This window comes from Mirounga angustirostris, unplaced genomic scaffold, assembly GCF_029215605.1.
Source record: "Mirounga angustirostris isolate CCGP_5_RB_7025 unplaced genomic scaffold, mMirAng1.0.hap1 SCAF_6, whole genome shotgun sequence".
NCBI classification, from domain to species: Eukaryota; Metazoa; Chordata; class Mammalia; order Carnivora; family Phocidae; genus Mirounga; species Mirounga angustirostris.
In genome coordinates this window covers 54,324,860-54,341,910 of record NW_026991714.1, presented here as the reverse complement: position 1 = coordinate 54,341,910, position 17,051 = coordinate 54,324,860, and the positions used below count along the sequence as shown (strand labels likewise).

Sequence of the window (17,051 nt, the reverse complement as noted above, 5' to 3'; positions counted from 1 at the left end):
ATAGAAAGCACAGGAACATTTTCAGAAATGGGTTTTATTGTATTTCATCGGCACCACTCACTTTACTTTTCGGTGGGTTTCAGTATTCGAATCAAAATATAATATAATAAAATCATACATACGAATTAAGTATTAAACCAACAGATCCGGCCCCCAGGCCCCCGCGCCCCTCATTTTGGTCGTAGCTCTTGGTGTAGATGCTATGGTGTGAGGGCTGCTCTCTTTCAGTGGCTGGTTGTCCCTCAGGCTGGGTTGTCATGTGACTGCCTGTCTGTGCCTGCTGTACAGGTGAGCGGATGTTCTGCACAGCAAGTGTAGACAGGCAGTCACGTGACAACGCCGTCCAGCCAGGCCCTTGGTTCCTTCGGGTCTCCTTTGCTCATGGGCAGACACAACCAGTCTGTTTTCCAGATTTGGTGATTTTGGAGGGTGGGCGGGGGAAGGGAGAAAAACACACAATAGAATTAAACATTAAAACATTATGGAACTAAAACAAGTGAGACTTTTGACTTTATTCAGAAAGTACACTTTTACATTTGTTCCAGACATGCTAACATGGATAATGGACGTAACAGAACACTCACACTGAAATCTCAAGGAAAAAACAAAACAAAACAAACAAAACAAAAAGATTAAACACAAGGTTTATTCTTAAATCCAATTCGTATTATTATTATTACTGGCCCACATGCAGTCAGAGTTCAGAGTCATTGAGCCAGATGTTTTTCCTCTTCACAAAAACTCTGCATATTTTCATACTGAAGTTAAAGATAAAGACTATGTTTATACATGTTTCTTGTAGTCGATAAGTACCATAGCCTTGCCCATGAAAAAGAAACTTGTCATTTACATGGAAACGGCAGCCATTTTCGAAATAATTAACAAGCCTAATCTATTTGGCAATTCAACCAGCCAACTTTGGTATCCGATGCTTTGATAGTGGGATTTGACAAGGGGATGCATTTCTTGCCAATACTTCATAAAGCAGAGGGGAACTTGTTTAAATTTCTCATAGTCTTTTTAAGGCAAAGGTTTTAAGTATGGATGTGAAAACCAAATAAGAAACGGTTGTGAGCTTACGTGTTCCTCCTCTTAATTAACTACAGCGCCGGGCCATGAACCAGAAGGGTATAAACTAAAAAGTCGTTACCCACAGTGATGCTCAGAATGTGTTTTGGACATTGGTGGTACAGTACAGTTACAGAATAGGACCTTAAATGTAGGAAAGAAAACTTTATTTCATATCCAAAAAGTAAAACCAGACCCCTTAGAAAATTTTCTTATAATTTATACAAGAAAGAGTTAATGGTGTTAAATACACAGGTAGAAAATGTAATTCTGGTGGCTCAAGGATAATCCTACTGGCTATTTTAATATAAATGATCATTCACATCCATAGAGGTATTTAATAAATCCCCCTGCCCTTTAAAAAACAAAATATTTAGATAGAATTCCAGTAAGTGGGATTTCTTCAAAAACAAAACGAAATCTTATTGTCCAAGGAGTGTGTAGTTTGGGACTTTTTCCAAAGAGTTTTAAAGAAAACACCTAGTTTGTTATTTCCCTTTAATTATAAAATTCTGAGAAAATAGCAAATAGAAACTTTATGGAGAGGAAAATATTTTTAGAGACTGAAAAATTATAGTTTTCTACACATCTGAACTTTTATGCATTGATTAGATGTGGTACAGTTTTAACAAAGAGGTGATAAGAGCAATTTTCCATTTATTTATTTGATTTCAAGAAAATAAATGTCTGATTCTGTTTCTGGTCAACATTCTGAGTAGAGAACTTTCTTTTTTTCTGACAGAATCAAAAATGTCAGTAAACTTGGCTGCTATTTAGATAATCACAAGGTCAGAGTATGCAAAAACAAATACCTTATGAAACTATTTTGTTATTGTTGCTGCATTCAGTGTAACAGAAAATATTTAGAGTGATTCACTTACAAAGAATATATTGGTGGAAATTAAAAATTACTGTAATTCTGTATAGCTTTCCCTCTCTCTCCCACAAATAATTTGATCCAGTTAACTCTGCTCAATTAAAGGAATGATGCATGCAACCTGAAAAAATAGAAAGAAATATTTGTGAGTTTATCTGTTATATTTTAATACGAAACAGTTTTACTAAACCAAGATAATCCAAAAATATTTGAGCCTGAAAAACCATAACTTATTTTTCAAGGGGAAAAAATCTTGCTGAAAAATGACTACTCTATTCATAAGACTTTTGGAAAATTTATGTTTCTAATAGCTTTTTAAACTACAATTATAGTAAGTATGTGGCATATGCATACTTCATAGTTATGTTGAACCTGCCCTTAATCTTGTTAAAAAGACAGAAGGCTGAAAAATACATTTAAGACTTTTTTCCCATCTCCCAATGAATGGATATTCCCAATGAATATCCATTCATTACCACTTAAAATACTAGCTAAAATATGAAAGAGCTATTTACATGATTATCATACCATGTAATTTTTAATATGGTTATTACACCTTGTTTTCCTTTGTCTTTTATTTATTATCTTAAGGAAAAAAATGTAATGAAAGAATTATCTTCTAAATCCTTTAGAGCAAAATTAAGCCAAAGCAACTTCAGGAAACTGGCTGTCACGATAGGTCAGGAAATTCAAAATGAAGATTTAATTATTTTCCTTAATTTACTTCATTATCTCTATTTATTAAAACTGATAAAGCTTTTAATAGACTTTCAAAACCTGGGTAAATATTTCTATTTACATAGTTTGCAGCACACAAAGGTGAAAAGATGAAAGAAACCAAGTAAGAAAGTTTCTGTCTTCACGAAAGACAATTGCCTGTCTCCTTTCAGGTGAGAGCCTGACCTTCTAGTTATTTTAAGCTGGGATTTCTGAATGAAGGTCGCTCAGTTATTATTTGGACATTATTGTGATGGGTGGGATATTCTCCTTAGAAAAGAGGAAAATGGGTTGTTTTTAAAGAGCAGATCTCTTGTAGAGTAATTGAAAGCTTTGGCTTCTCTTTAGCAGGGATGGACGCTGGTGGATGCGTGAACTTTTTCACATTATCAAGTTGTATTTTCCTTTTATTTCCTTAAAAAAAAGGGGGGGGAGATTCTTTCATTAGAAGTTTTATGCCTAACCTTTTTCCCATGACATGAAAAACTTGGGTGGTCTGTAAGGCGAGAGGTGGGGGTAGACAGTATATTTTGGTCTTTTAAAAACATAAACACCATTATCTGGGCCGAAAGACAGAAATGCGAAGCAGGAAGGACGTTAACCTATTGACTAATTGTAAGAAAGTGATCAGTTTGAAATTTTGTCTCATTGTAAATAAACTCTCTTTGATTTTGAGATCCGTGGCTTAAAAAAGGGAGTGAGGTTTGAAAACTGTTTTATATTGATCCTCTTCCAATTAAGAATTGATGGTGTTAAAGCTAAGGCCCTAAATTTCCTTTTCTTGGATGCCAGAAAAAAGTTTTCCTTTTAACCCAGTACCTAGCCTAACTTACCAGTCATCCACTCACTAAAATGAAAAATAACTAAAAGCTTCTATGAAATGCAGTTTGGACAGACTCCGCAAACATTTTTCTCTTTCTGACAATGCACAATGTTTAATTTTAATACTTACCGTCATGTGCAGCGGTAGTTTTAGTTGAAGATGTCACTGTTGGTTAGTTTCCTCTGGAATAGATCCCATGACCTCTAAAATATTTGTATATCTCCTTATAAAGTAATATCAAAATAAAGTTAAACATTGCTCTAATTGCCCTGGAAAGAGATAAGGTTATTTTACGATATGTGTGTATACATGCTGGCGTGTGTACCAGCATATAAACGACCATCCTATCCTGCCTTCAGTCAGCAAGGGTTTATAAAGTGAGCTTTTACTTTTGATGCTTAATTTAGCTCATGCAATTTAAAAATAAGTACGATTCCTTTTCATTTGTTAAAAGCTTGCATCAAAAATGGGTTGTCGGGACTCCACCGAGCACTTGCACGCACTCCTCGGCTACCCCTCTACAAATTAATTCTTAAGGTTCCTATTCCTGTACTTATGCCAAGGACACCATCGGGTCCCCTCTATCTCCAGACTAAAAGTCATCCTGAGGGAGAAAATTGGTGGGCGAGCAGTGGCGTTTAGTTTCTTAGAGTCAAAAAGACCATTAAATGTGAAGAAAGACATTTAAATTAAATATACATGAAATGAAAGCAAGTTGTGAAATTCTGTCATTTATACAGAGTTAAAAAAAAAATTCAGAAAAACTTAAACATTGCCAAAGTCCCTTATAGCTCTTTTTCTTCTTTAGTTAAGTGCATCAATTAGTAAAAATATATTTCTTGAGAGTAAGCTTCCGTAATTACCTAATAGGTTTTTTTTTCAGTTTCCTTGTGTAAAAGGAACTATATAGGTTTTAAATATCTCTTGTTCTATTAAAAATACTTAATATGCAAGCCTCCAAGTCACAATAGAAAAAACAAAGGATGGCTTTATTATATCATCTAAGTGGAGAAAATAACTAAATTTACCCTTGCTTTTTATATTTTAACTAAAAACTATGGATAGAAGAGATAACTTAATATGTTCTTTATACCAGTTTGGGGATAATCAAAAGGGTGATTTAAAAAGTAAATTGTTTTCACAAAAGATAACCTGGGGAACTTTTTGTAATAAAATGTTTTGCAAAAGAGAACTTGTGACAATTTTTGAATTGTTGCAAAATGTACAATTTAGAAAAGGATTTGTTCAGGAACCACTGTAATTTTAAAGAATTTAAAGGAAGACAAAAGAGATCACATTCATTTTTTTCATAAAAACTATAGAACAGATGTTTTCATTATATAGAATAGTTTGGGGGTAGATATAAATGGGGGTTGAGGGACTTAGGGGTGAGGCAGTAACATTTTTCCAGAACTTTCTTTAAGAGGCCCACCTTTAAAGTTCAGCATGGATCATATTGCAACCCAGACTTTCTCTATTATTCTCTCTATTGGGATTTCATTCAGCTTGAGGGTTTTCCTCCCTCCCACCTTCCCCCCCACCCCCCTTCACCTCCAGGACAGCTGGAAACTGACCAAAGAAAACTTTGCCTTCGTTTACAAATTCCTTTTTTATCAGTGGGTTTCTAGACAAAGTACCTTATCATTTTAAATGCTCGGAGAAATAGAAGCATTGTAAAATATAGACATGAGGTCTCAGCTGACCAGCAATTATCAACCATTTTTGGATTAAAAAAAAAAAAAAACTGTAACACAGAGATATATATTGGGATATCTGAAGACAGAGGTTTCTTCTATTCTCCGACTTAATCAGCTGCTGACTCACTAAGTTCTGGGTTGGCGCTCTTTTCTGGGTCAGTCCCATCTGCATTGTCTGGTGGGCAAAAACTTGGCAGCCTCTTTTATTGTTAGATGCTACTATTCCTGGTATTTATATTATGTACGTAAATTTTCAAAACACTATTCGGATAGCATTTTAAAAATAGCAAATATTCTTTACTTTGAAGCAAAATGGACTCAATCCCAGGGTGTTAAAAGTTCTACTACAGCTCTTACTCAAGTAAGTTTTTATGTCCTTGGATTATTAATTTCAACAATTAAAAACTAGCCTCATTAAATTACTCTTAAGTGCTTGGAGTGTTTTCATGTTTCATTTGGAAGTGGGAAAAACTTTACACTTAAGAAAATACTTGACTTATAAATCTTCAGAAATCAAATAACATACAGTAAATCGCTCTATACCACATACTGTTACTCTTTCAGAAGTAAACCATAGCTCTCCATCACACATATCCCTCTGTTTCTCTCGCATGTGAACGCAAATCATTGGCTCCCCACCTCAGCTCTCCTGGGCACAGACCAGGTGAGCAGTCAAGAAGGCCTTACCCACAGGTCTTATTTCGAGTAGTCCTTTCTCAGCAGTGTCTCCGAGGGCTTCTGGGTCCCTACTGTGCAAAACCTGTGAAGAAAAACATTGGGTATGAGATTTGAAAAAGCAAACGAAAGTCTTCTCCTTGGAAACAGCCACGTTTGTCCCCAGCCGTCCATGGCGTTGCTCTCCCTTGCCCAGTCTAACCAATGTGCAGACTACTGTACAACGGCATTGTCCTGAACAGGTAGTCTGAACACTGGGGCGACGGAGCAGGATCTCCAGAAGCTTCCATCTATGTACTTAGAATCCTCTCCTGGTCTTTGGGAAAAGCCTCCCTTCCTGCACCAGGGGTTGCATTCGGCTTTCCCCCCTGAATTCTGCTGCACTGACTGAGACACACTCAAGGGCTGTGATTTCCAGTCTTGACGTGGCACATTTGCTGCAGACTGGGGAACTGGCAATGAATTTAGGACCAGGAAAAGGGGGAGGGCTGGGCTGGAGAGTCCATATATGGGATGATGTCACCCTGGGGAGGTTTGGGTATGCGCTGTGCCGCTGGAGAGACCGCTAGAATCGCCTGCTCTCAGACATGGGTCTGTGCATAAAATGGTACCAGATGTTTTAGTGTAATGTTAAGCAGTCATTTCATCTTCAGGCCAGATTTTTTTCCTCAACTGGGCAGGAAGTGGGCCTCAGTATGGAAAAGCTGTAAAAAAAAAGAGTCGAGATGTACAGTTCTGCTGTGGCCAACTGAAAGTGAGTTAGTGTAGAAGTACAAATTTGCTGTCCGGTCCAGGCTAGAAAAGTAATTTGAAGATAGAGGGTAGATTAAAAAAAAAAAAAAAGTAAACAGAAAGTTGAACACTGGAAGTCAGGGCTCATTTGCAAACTTTTTTGAGCTTTCCTGTGGTACTTTATTTTCTGGTATTTCACTCGTCAAAAGGGCAGATAAGTTCATTTTTTTCTCTCTCTCTCTCTTTCCCTCCTCCTCCTCGTCTGTTGGATCTGTCAGCGGCTTGCAGGCTGCTCTAGACTTGAACAGTAATTATAGCAACTTCCTGAAAGTGAAGCCCCCATGAAAAGTCTGGAGAAATGTTCTTTGTCATGGCCTCTACATGAGTAATTAGTTCCACATGTGGCCTTCCTCGTTTCCCTCAGCGATTTTGGCTGGCTCTCTGAATGCTGTGCTATAGCTTGACCTAAAGAAACTTTATAAAGTTTTCATTTCAAACCTCCACTACGAAATCACGACTTCAGGCTCCTAACAAATTGCCTCTGGTAGATCCATGCTCTTAGGAACAGCATTCCTTTTCACTGGTAATTCTTGATTCTGTGTGAATACTTTTGTTTTATTTTAATGGTATTCCACTGCTTAGTTTTTTATCTCCGGTTAACTAAATCTGTTGAAATTTGCCAAGTACCGCTTGACCAAAGGTTATAACATATCAGCCCACTGGCATCTCCTTTTCTTTTCCTGTTGTTGCTGTTTTCAATTATATATATACTGTTGAATATTCTGAGTATACAGCCCTGCGACTGTCCCCCCATAGAATTCTGATTAAAGTTCGGGTTACCTCAAACAAGAGCTTGATTAATTGCTCTTCCAGAAATCAAAATGTGAGAAAATTCCTAGGTAGCTTCCAAATATAATTTGAGTAGCCAAACTATGAAATTTAGTAATCTTTAAAGAATTACAACTAAAGCAATTTATTTCTACTGGCCTTATGCAATACTTTTGAGAAGCAGAAAAATCTACCTCTTTTAATATATTGGTTTGGATATTCCAAAAAGCTTCAAGTGAGAGCCGCCTTGAAGCCTTCACTTATTGTGAAATGACTTCTCTTGAATTAACATATACCACTAATGGAATCTAAAGTTTTGACAAGCCCTGGTCACCTTGGGAGGAAGATTAAATAAGATAAAAATGAATTATCCAGGAATTTAGGATGGAACAAAGACATTAGCAATGGGTACATCATTCATAGAGGGATTTAAACCATCAATGGAAATCCGAGGGATTACTTCCTATCACTGTATTTCTGCTTCCATACTTATATCTATAGGGCCTATCCCATAATACTTGAACAAGCTCAGTATGCCCTAGCTCCCTTCCCCCCCACCCCCATCACTGCTTGTATAATACTGGAAATAGACAAATGTGACTACGTACAATCTCATAGTCTTATTACATGTGGATACCAACTCTGTCCCTTCTCAGTGTCTATATGTTAATTCACAAATCATCATAGAGGGGGCTATGAGCCAGTGGGACAGTAGTGAGCCAGGAATCCAGCATTCCAGGTGTGGGCTTGTTTCTGCCACAAATAGTGAAAGCCTTTCCTCTGCCCTCTTCTATTTATATCGATGAAACATGCCTTGGAAATTTTGGGTAAGGCAGATGAAAGGTGGTTCTGATCAAACTGCTCCATGATTTCATCTTAGTTCACACATCTATAGTTTGTCAAATGTAGGAGAGAACCTTTCTCAAAAAGGGACTTTTACAAAGTTTTCTTCAAGGAATTCAAATTCATAATTATCTTTGCTGTTTTTGAAGCAGTTTAAGTGATTTTCTACAGAATACAGCTATACAGGTTTTGTTCCTAGCATATGTGCCCGTCTCATTGGGTTTCTAGTTGACTAAAATGTTTTAGAGTTATCTTTCCTTCAAATAGTTCAACAAATATTTATTATTGCCTACTCGTATGCTGGTCACAATGCCCAGGACTGGGCATCATCATTGAGAAGATATGATTCCTGCCCTCAAAGGGCTCACAGTTACTTATAATGTTAAGAATGCTAACCTGTGATCAAATTCAATCTACAGAATCTTCCATGCCTCTGTGGGAAGTCCTTGGCATTCATTTGTAAATGGCCTGAGGACCTTTTCTATGTCTGTAAAGTTGTCAGTTAAATACCTGATGTGTGATGGGTTCTAGAAAGCACGGTTACGCACAACAAAGACTTGCCTTGGACAACTAATGTTATTTAAGCCTTTTGCTTACATAAATTTGCCATTTCAAAACATATTGACCAAAGTGATTGTTTGAATCAGTGGATAGTTTGGGGTGACTATAAAATTTGTTCTATTTTAAAATGTCATGGAAAGAAAATACTGTTTCAGTTGGTTATCATTCCGAAGCTTGGCACATTTTTATGACTTTAGAAATTCTCAAATTGAAACCGGGACTGAGTCTTGTTTCTTTGTACTCATGAAGGAACAGGGTTACTAGTGTTTACAATAGAGTATTTTGTGATGTCTAGATACGGTGTCACAGGTAGTATTTATAGTCTGTACTTCAAATAGTATTTATGTAGCTTTAATTTTTTTTGTTACAAAATCAGTGCACGGGCATTATAAAAGTTCAAACAATAGAAAGTATGTAAAGAAAAAAGTTAATCATCTTCCCTTCCAACCTCCTAACCCTTTCCGCTCTCCCAAATTAGTGGTAACAGTTTTGTGTGATTCTTTTTACTGTCTTCTCAATGGCCATTTATAGGTTTTTTATAGAGTACAGAGTCTTTCCACATGCAGTGTAACAGTTTCTTGTAAATATCTTATGTGGTAGATATTAATCATCATTCCCATTTTATCGATGATGAAATTGAGGCTCAAAGTTAAGCATATTCTTTCGTGGAGTTACACTAAGTGGCAGAACTCAGCTTTTTTCTAACTCAGACACTTGTACCCGGAAGCATATTGCAGAGACTGTTTTTTTCCCCTACAGAATTCTTAAGGGCGCTTCTATTTCCTGTTACCCATTTGCTAATTATCTGCTGCCTTCTTAGTTTTATACTGAAATGTTACCAAATATTTCACATATTTGGATTTTTCCCCAAATAGAATATAAGCTAACTGAAGGCAGGGATGCTATCTTTATACTTTTAATGGCCTGTGGCAGACCATTCAGTATACGGTTGAAGAATGAATAAAAGCTACATAGTACCCATGCAGTTTCTGATCAGACCTTTATCATGATAATTATTCGAGAATTAAAACTATCTTATTTTTTAATCTTAAGTGGGAAACATGGATATAGGTGTACTGCAGTTCTGTATCAGATTGCACTATTCTTTTAGAAATGAATGTGAACATTTGGGCCAGCCATATTTCCTTGCTTATTTTTGGCCTTGTAATCTTCTAGAAGCATCCTGTGTAGCTATCGTTCATATAATCTTGTGTGAAAAGCAGGATCTAACCAAGTTGTGGCGTTTCCTTTCTTGTTGTTTTCTCCTTCCCAGTTTGTATCTGAGATAAAAATCTAGTTGACCCCAGTTCACTGCAAATTAGGAAAGATAGCCCCACTTGGTTTGCCTTTATGTTGTGTGGATTAGCACTTGTGTGTGTGTGTGTTTGTGTTTTTTTTTTTTTTTTTTAATTGGAAGCAATGCAATCCCCTAATCACTAGCATTTACTATTTTGTTGGGGCCCAAAAGGACTGGGAGATTTGTTGTAGCAAAGCTTTCCCCTTTTCTGTCCTTCCCTGACTCTCAAATGGCTGCCTTCAGATCACTGCAGTGAGGTGCCCTCTCAGGCAGAGATGCAACATCACAGGCTGTAAAATGGAGGAGAAATAGTCCAGAAGAGTCAACAGATTTTCCTTCAGCAACTGCAAAAGAAGTAAAATTAGAACAGCTATAAATCATAAATTTAATGCAACCGATTTTACAGTCTTCAAAAAGCTTGCGAAAAGCGAAGATTGTGAGAGAGTTGATTTTAAAACGTACATTTACTAATGCATGTTTTGTTTTGCCTGTCTGTAGACTTTCCACTGCTGAGTCTGTTTATTTAGAAATCAGCCTCTAACCAAAGGCAGTATATATTTTATGAACATTCTTTCCTCAAATCAGTTGAGGAAGATACTGTTACGACTTTGAGTTTCACTAACCACTGTCCTGCACAGCAGCCGTTTCTCTATTTCAGTAACATAATACATCCGGCAGATAAACCTTAAAAACTCTGGCTCTATTGAAAACCAGTCGCATGAAGGTAAAAATATGATTTATGACTCCAGCAAAATTTCAAGCACTGTCTTGAAATCTTTAGGGGAAGGCAAGATAAAGGGATAGGAAAATTGGCGCTGGCCTTTGCAGGCAGATTTTTAAGTGAGAGCGTACTAGGAATGCGGTCTGCTGCCTGCTTCAGCCCCCAAAAGCTGACGAGCATCATCTGAATGCTATGTGCTGTGAGCTCCCATTGAATTCCACGTTACAATCGGACTTTAAAATGAGCACTGGCTCACTTGGACAAGAGAAATATGGTGTCCTCGGGTCACTGACAGTTTTAGAATATTGCCTCCTGATGTCTTTTGGCATCACCAATATTTTATTTCCTTAGTATGGCTCAGAAATGAGCATGCATGATATCAAAAAGAAAAAAAAAAGTGTGTGCATCACATGAAGACTCAGAAAGCACTTTTTTGCAGGGCTACAGAAAGTGTCCTTTCTGTGGCTGGGGGCTCAAGTGAAGCATATTGGCTACAAGGCAATCTGTGTGTGAAAGGAAGCTTTCTGCTTTACCCAAAATACGTGCAGTTACATGGTAGGTCATTTTAGAGGCTCCAAGTCTTTATGTGCTGATAGGCATCCTTGCGCAATACATGGCACAGTATCTTTATTTTAGGATTTATAATCTTCTGGTATATTCAAAAGTGGATATGCAAATTATATGAGTTGCCAAAAGGGTTTGATCCCACATACATCTGTTTAGTTGAGTATATTGTAATAACTGGCTTCTTAATTCTGTTCAGACTCCAGAGAATTTATTCAAGGGACACATGAGACCATATTAAAATACTTCTATTCATGCCACCATGGGAATTTGCTTTACTTTTACAGGGAAAAAAAAAAAGCACTTAGTGTATGAATTAGTTCATGTTGAAAGGTTATTTACATGTTGCAGATGAGTATTAATCATATGTTTATAAACACATTATTTGCATATGAATCAACCAAAAATGGCTTCAGTTCACCAAACAGAATCAGATCATGTAACTTCACTGACCTTCAGGACTATAGTGCAGAAGCTGTGGAGAAAGGAAAGTGTACGGTTTTCCATTTTTAAGGGTTTGTTTTGCTTCCTTAGTCCTTTTTTTTTTTTTTTTTGAGCACTTACTTTATATCAGGCCCCCTGTGCTAGTTTTTTTCACATGTGGTGTAATGTAATCCAACAACCCCGAAGAGAGGATTTCCCCATGGTTACAGATGGAGAAGTGGAGGCTCCAGGAGGCAGTCCAGTGTGAGGGTTCTGGAGCTAGTCCACGTGTGTTTGAATCCTGGCCTCACAACTTGCTATGTGACCTTGGCAATTACTTAACTGTTCTGGGCTCCAGTTTCCTTATCTTTAAGATAGGGTTTCTGTAAGGACTAAAAAGCCTAACAGCGTGCGATGAAAGCTTGGAACAGGGCCTGGCCCAGACGTGGGCCTCATGCAGGTTAGGTGCTGCTCTGAGGGCACAGCCAGATCCCCACCTTGCTCCTGTTACTGACCCTCGATTCAAAGCTGGGTACCCTGACTCCAAAGCCCAAGCAATAGCAAGTACTGTGCAGGGACAAAGTGTGTTATTTTCCTCAAGGTGTTTATAATCTCACTGGGTAAATAAACCATGTATGTGTAAAATGAGTAAAAATAGAAGAAAATACTTGATTCTGAAAGAAAGACAACAGGATTGTTTTGAAAGCACTGCAGTGGTAGCTGGCCCCGTAAGATAACCTTTTTGAAAAGCCCATAATGACCTTACTCTCTTTTGAGTTTATCCACTTTTATTATAGTTTTGTATGTATATATTAAAACACATGTGTGTACATAAATGTGTATGGGTGTGTGGGTACAAATGTGTGTGTGTATGTGTGTGTGTGTATATACACACATTTTTTTTTAAAACTAAACCAGATCTTTATGTGAGAATTACCAACATCAAAATCAAATTCTTTCCCCTTTTTAAAGTAACCTATTTTTTTTTTTAGGCTAGACTGTGTTCAATGTTTTTTGTAATCTTAGACGTTAGTTTTAGTGTGTGCACGTTTCAGTCATTTAAAAAAAAAAAATTGTGCCTGTCAGAGCTTTACAGGAGCAACTGAAGGTTAACAAGTGTAAATTAGATAGGAAATGTGTTCATAATTTTGCAAGTACAACATTTTAAGGGGACTGATTTCTACAGAGGGGGAGTTATTTCTGCTTGCATTTAAAAACTGCACACACACTTTGTGTACTGTTGGTGCAGTTTTGTTAGGGAACAGTTTACCTCCAACCTCTGCTTTGTAACAGAATGTTTTCTTCTGGTACAATTTACTTCCTTTCTATTTCATCTTGGTTTTTTCAAGAAAGAACTGGTCTTGGATTTCATTGGCCAGAGTGGATAATGATTGCTTTTGAAATACTGGCTTGTTTTACTGGAGAACTAGTAGAATTTTAAATAGCTTTTTTTTTTTTTTTTTCTTTAAGAGATCTGGACCCCACTGAAAATATTTGGGGGTGGCCCCAGGTGCTACCTGGCCCAGGGTGCATGTCAACTACTGGAACCAATGCTTAGAATTCAACTTGCATTTTCAAGGCCTAGTGAATTATTACTGAGAGGCTCAGTGAAGAACCAAAAGAACTTAAAGTTAGTTTGTTTGTTTGTTTGTTTTTCTTCACGTTTTCTGAACAGAAAAAACGGAAGCCCTAAGAAGTGGCCTAAGAGGAACCTTTTACTTTTGTAGTTACCTTTGTCAGTAGTGAAGCCAGGTTGAGGTTAGTGGATTTCCCTCCTTTTTTTTCATAATTCCAGACCATGACATTTTCAGTACCACATTTCAGTTGGTTAATTTTTGGAAAGTTAAGCCCCTCATTTTTTTTTTTTTTAACCTTTAACAAAATATAAGAAAGCTAGTGGGAGGTGATTTGCCAGTGAAATTTAGTCCTATCTGTTTTCTGAATCAATCTTAATTTTAGTTCCATCTTTGCATTCAGGTCATAAAATAATCAGTGTTGGTCACTCAGTAATGCTATTACTGGTTAGGTTGGATCCAATTTGTTAATGTCAATTCTAACTTTATTATTGTTTAATTTGATTTTGTTTAGATCGTATGTTGTATACTCAGACTCATTTAGATGAAGAGCCACTTTTGCTGCATTCCTCTACTGGATCATTTTCAGCGTATTTCTCTGTGCATTACGTATAAGCAGAATTTCCTGAGTATATCAAATTCTCCGCTTACAACTACCATTCCCACAGTACATGGTATCTATCTCCTTCACATTCAATAAAGGAGAGTTTCAGTGAATTTTTGTGTATATGCATGCTGTTGGGAACTGGAAAGGCCATGCTGAAAACCATTTTGACTACCAGTGTATACTGTGACCATGAAATGGACGTTTTGAATTAACATTCACAGTGAAAACACTAAAGCCAAGTCGCTCAGTGCCTGGGGCATAAGATGTTTGGTGATTTAATGTTTGTACAGATTTAATTAATTCTATTTGATTTCAAAATTTCATCTTTCTTGAAGAAATTCCACTTCTTTGAAGTTAAATTAAACCTTTTTTAAAAAGTTCTTGTTTTAAGGGCGCCTAGGTGACTCAGTTGGTTAAGCTTTTGACTCATGATCTCAGCTCAGGGCTTGATCTCAGGGTCATGAGTTCAGGCCCCATGTTGGGCTCCACGCTGAGCATGGAGCTTACTTAAAAAAAAAAAAAAAGTTTTTGTTTTAATTCCAGTTAGTTAACATGCAGTATTTTATTAGTCTCAGGTGTACAATATAGTTAAGCCTTTGTATTCTTGGCTACAACTGAGGTATTAGAGAAGGAGCACCAGAATTGATTGGTTCTAGTTCAATTCTGCTATTTTCTGATTTGTCAAACGAGAGGTAGTTGGGAGGTGGTCATTGGGAGATAGCCTGAATTAAATGATACGGATAAAATAAATTGGGATACTTTTGAAAACATTCTGCAACAATTCATAGGGCAACAGTTTGGAGAGTTGCCATGGCAGTGCCTTAGCGCAGATGGTTATAGTGCTGTAGCAGAAATATTTCCACCCTTGGTGACTTTTGTGGTGGCCCTGAATGTTTAAAGAGAAGAAAAGCAGAGAATTAATTCAACTAGTTGTATCAAAACGCCACAACATGAGTTAATGTCCCTCCATCTGGTATGTGTTAATATACCTCCACAAGTGACCAAAAGGCATTCAGTAAAATGGGCTTATTGCTCATTTTTATTCTTTCCTTCTCCTCCTCTTTTCTACTTGTCCTTCTTCCCTCTCCACCCCTCTCTTGATCAGTGTGAGAATTTCTGTTGCTTTGTCCTCTTTTCTCTAGCCCCGCCTCTTCCTGTTTTTCCTTCAGAACAAGGGACTGGACTTCAGGAACCAGTGAAAATATGTACTCAACTATTTAAAAATATTTTTGATTTTTTCTCTTTACATTTTCAATCAGATGAATTTAACCTGATGTATGCATTGCTTAAAAACAAATAACTCCTAAACTAAATTACATTGCTTTTATTCTTCCTTGTGGCCTTTAAAATAATTCTCTTATGAGCCAGCAACTTTTGATTTAAAACAAAACCAACATCAAATGTCTTTGGAAGGGAGGAGAGAGAATGTTAGAGTTTTAGATCATTCATGCTGTTTTACTTTAAATCAGCTTTCTCATGGCTCCAAAGAATATTGTATACTAAATATTTTCAGATAACCGTATAGACTTTATTGTCTGTTTCATCCGTTCATTCATCCATTTGCTGATTCTTCTCAAAGAATTTGAGAAGTCTGGCTTGTTCTGATATTTATCACCTTTCACACTTGATTATAAGCTCCTTGAAGGCAGGGGCTATGCCCGTAGCTTCTGTCTGCTTCACAATGGCTTCTCACATGGAATCGGGTCAGTAAGTACATGGTGACCAATCTGAGATTATCCTGAATGAGAGGGTCAAAAAAAGGGGAGTCCTTCTTAAGTAAGAATCAAGACCACGAAAAATCTCCCTTCTACTTTGCATACGTGACATTTTTATTTACCTTACAAAGACTTAAAATATAAACTCTAATTACATTGCTACAATACATAGGCCATTTGTAGTGCATTTGAGAGTGTGCTTAGAATGTGCCACAAAATGCTACAGATGCCATCTTACTTAAAAATCACAAGGAGGAGTTTTTTTAGATGAATGCCTGCTGGGAAGCTACTGCCAGGAGAAATGCGGAAACCACATGAAATTCACTACATAAAGAAATCTGGTTTCCATTTCTGCGCTGCATTTGGTGCTTAGTAGGAAGAAGATAAACAAGCTGTTTAAAACTAAAGTGAATGGCGAAGGGATTAAATCTTAAAATCCCATATCGTAAATGTATTTTGGAATTTGTGAAATTTAATCCCATCACATAGGATCCTTTAAGAAGGGAGAAAATGTGTTGAGTCTTCTAGTTTTAGATATCTCTGTGGAATGGATGAGTAATTTTGCTTCCTGCTGATGAGCAGTAATACAGCCGTAACATTTGCTTCAGCTGAAATTAAAACGAAAGTCTCATTCTAGTCTTTAGGGGCAGACATTATTTTCAGAGTGAGAAAAGGGAAGGAAGCAGGAAAACTGTCTTTTTGGGGGTTGGTTTTAGATCATTCCTTCTAGGGAAAGGAGAATTTTACTCTAATGTTCTAAGTTAGCTATTTTTAAAACTGTATGGAAAGGTATATGAGTGGGGTAAGATCGGAGGAGAAGAGTTGAAACTTCTTATTTTCAGAGAAATATTCTGGAGATTTCTTTTTCAGTTTTCTGTTTAGTGGCCCTTATACAATTTAAATATGTTATCAAGTTGGTATTTAAGGAGGAATGAACCCAATTAAGATAAAATGGATTGTGAATAACAAAACGTTAACATTTAAAACATAAAGACCAATCATTCAAATTGTGATTTCCCTTTTAATAAACGTAACCAGATTGTGTATGCCCATGTTTAGGAGTAACAGGCATGCATTTCTAAATTGAGTAGGCCTTGTGCTTTGAAAAAGCCTGTGAGATCAAGAAGATTATAAAATTAAGTTCATCATTTACTCGAGGGGATTAAAACTTTTCCTTCCACAGCTTAATTCCTACTTTACGGTAGAAAAGGGAGGTGGAGTTATTTAAGGTTTATTTTAATTACTTTCAATTCACATGGCGGATTTGTTTGTTGCTGTTGTTTCACTATTTTAACTTCCACTCTGAAAACTTTTAGCTGGCTTCTCTTA

General features: G+C 36.9%; 1 protein-coding gene and 1 long non-coding RNA gene across 7 annotated transcripts in view; one reads left to right on the top strand and one right to left on the bottom strand.

Annotated features, from left to right (window-relative positions):
* DNM3 (dynamin 3) overlaps positions 1–17,051 on the top strand; it is a 560,145-nt gene that overhangs the window by 304,522 nt on the left and 238,572 nt on the right. The gene's annotated exons all lie outside the window — the stretch shown is intronic.
* Positions 17–6,052, bottom strand: LOC123846237 (uncharacterized). The gene is made up of 2 exons (XR_006791233.3): positions 3,615–6,052; positions 17–2,066 (listed from the first exon to the last, which is right to left on the bottom strand). It is a non-coding gene; the product is annotated as an uncharacterized LOC123846237 (long non-coding RNA).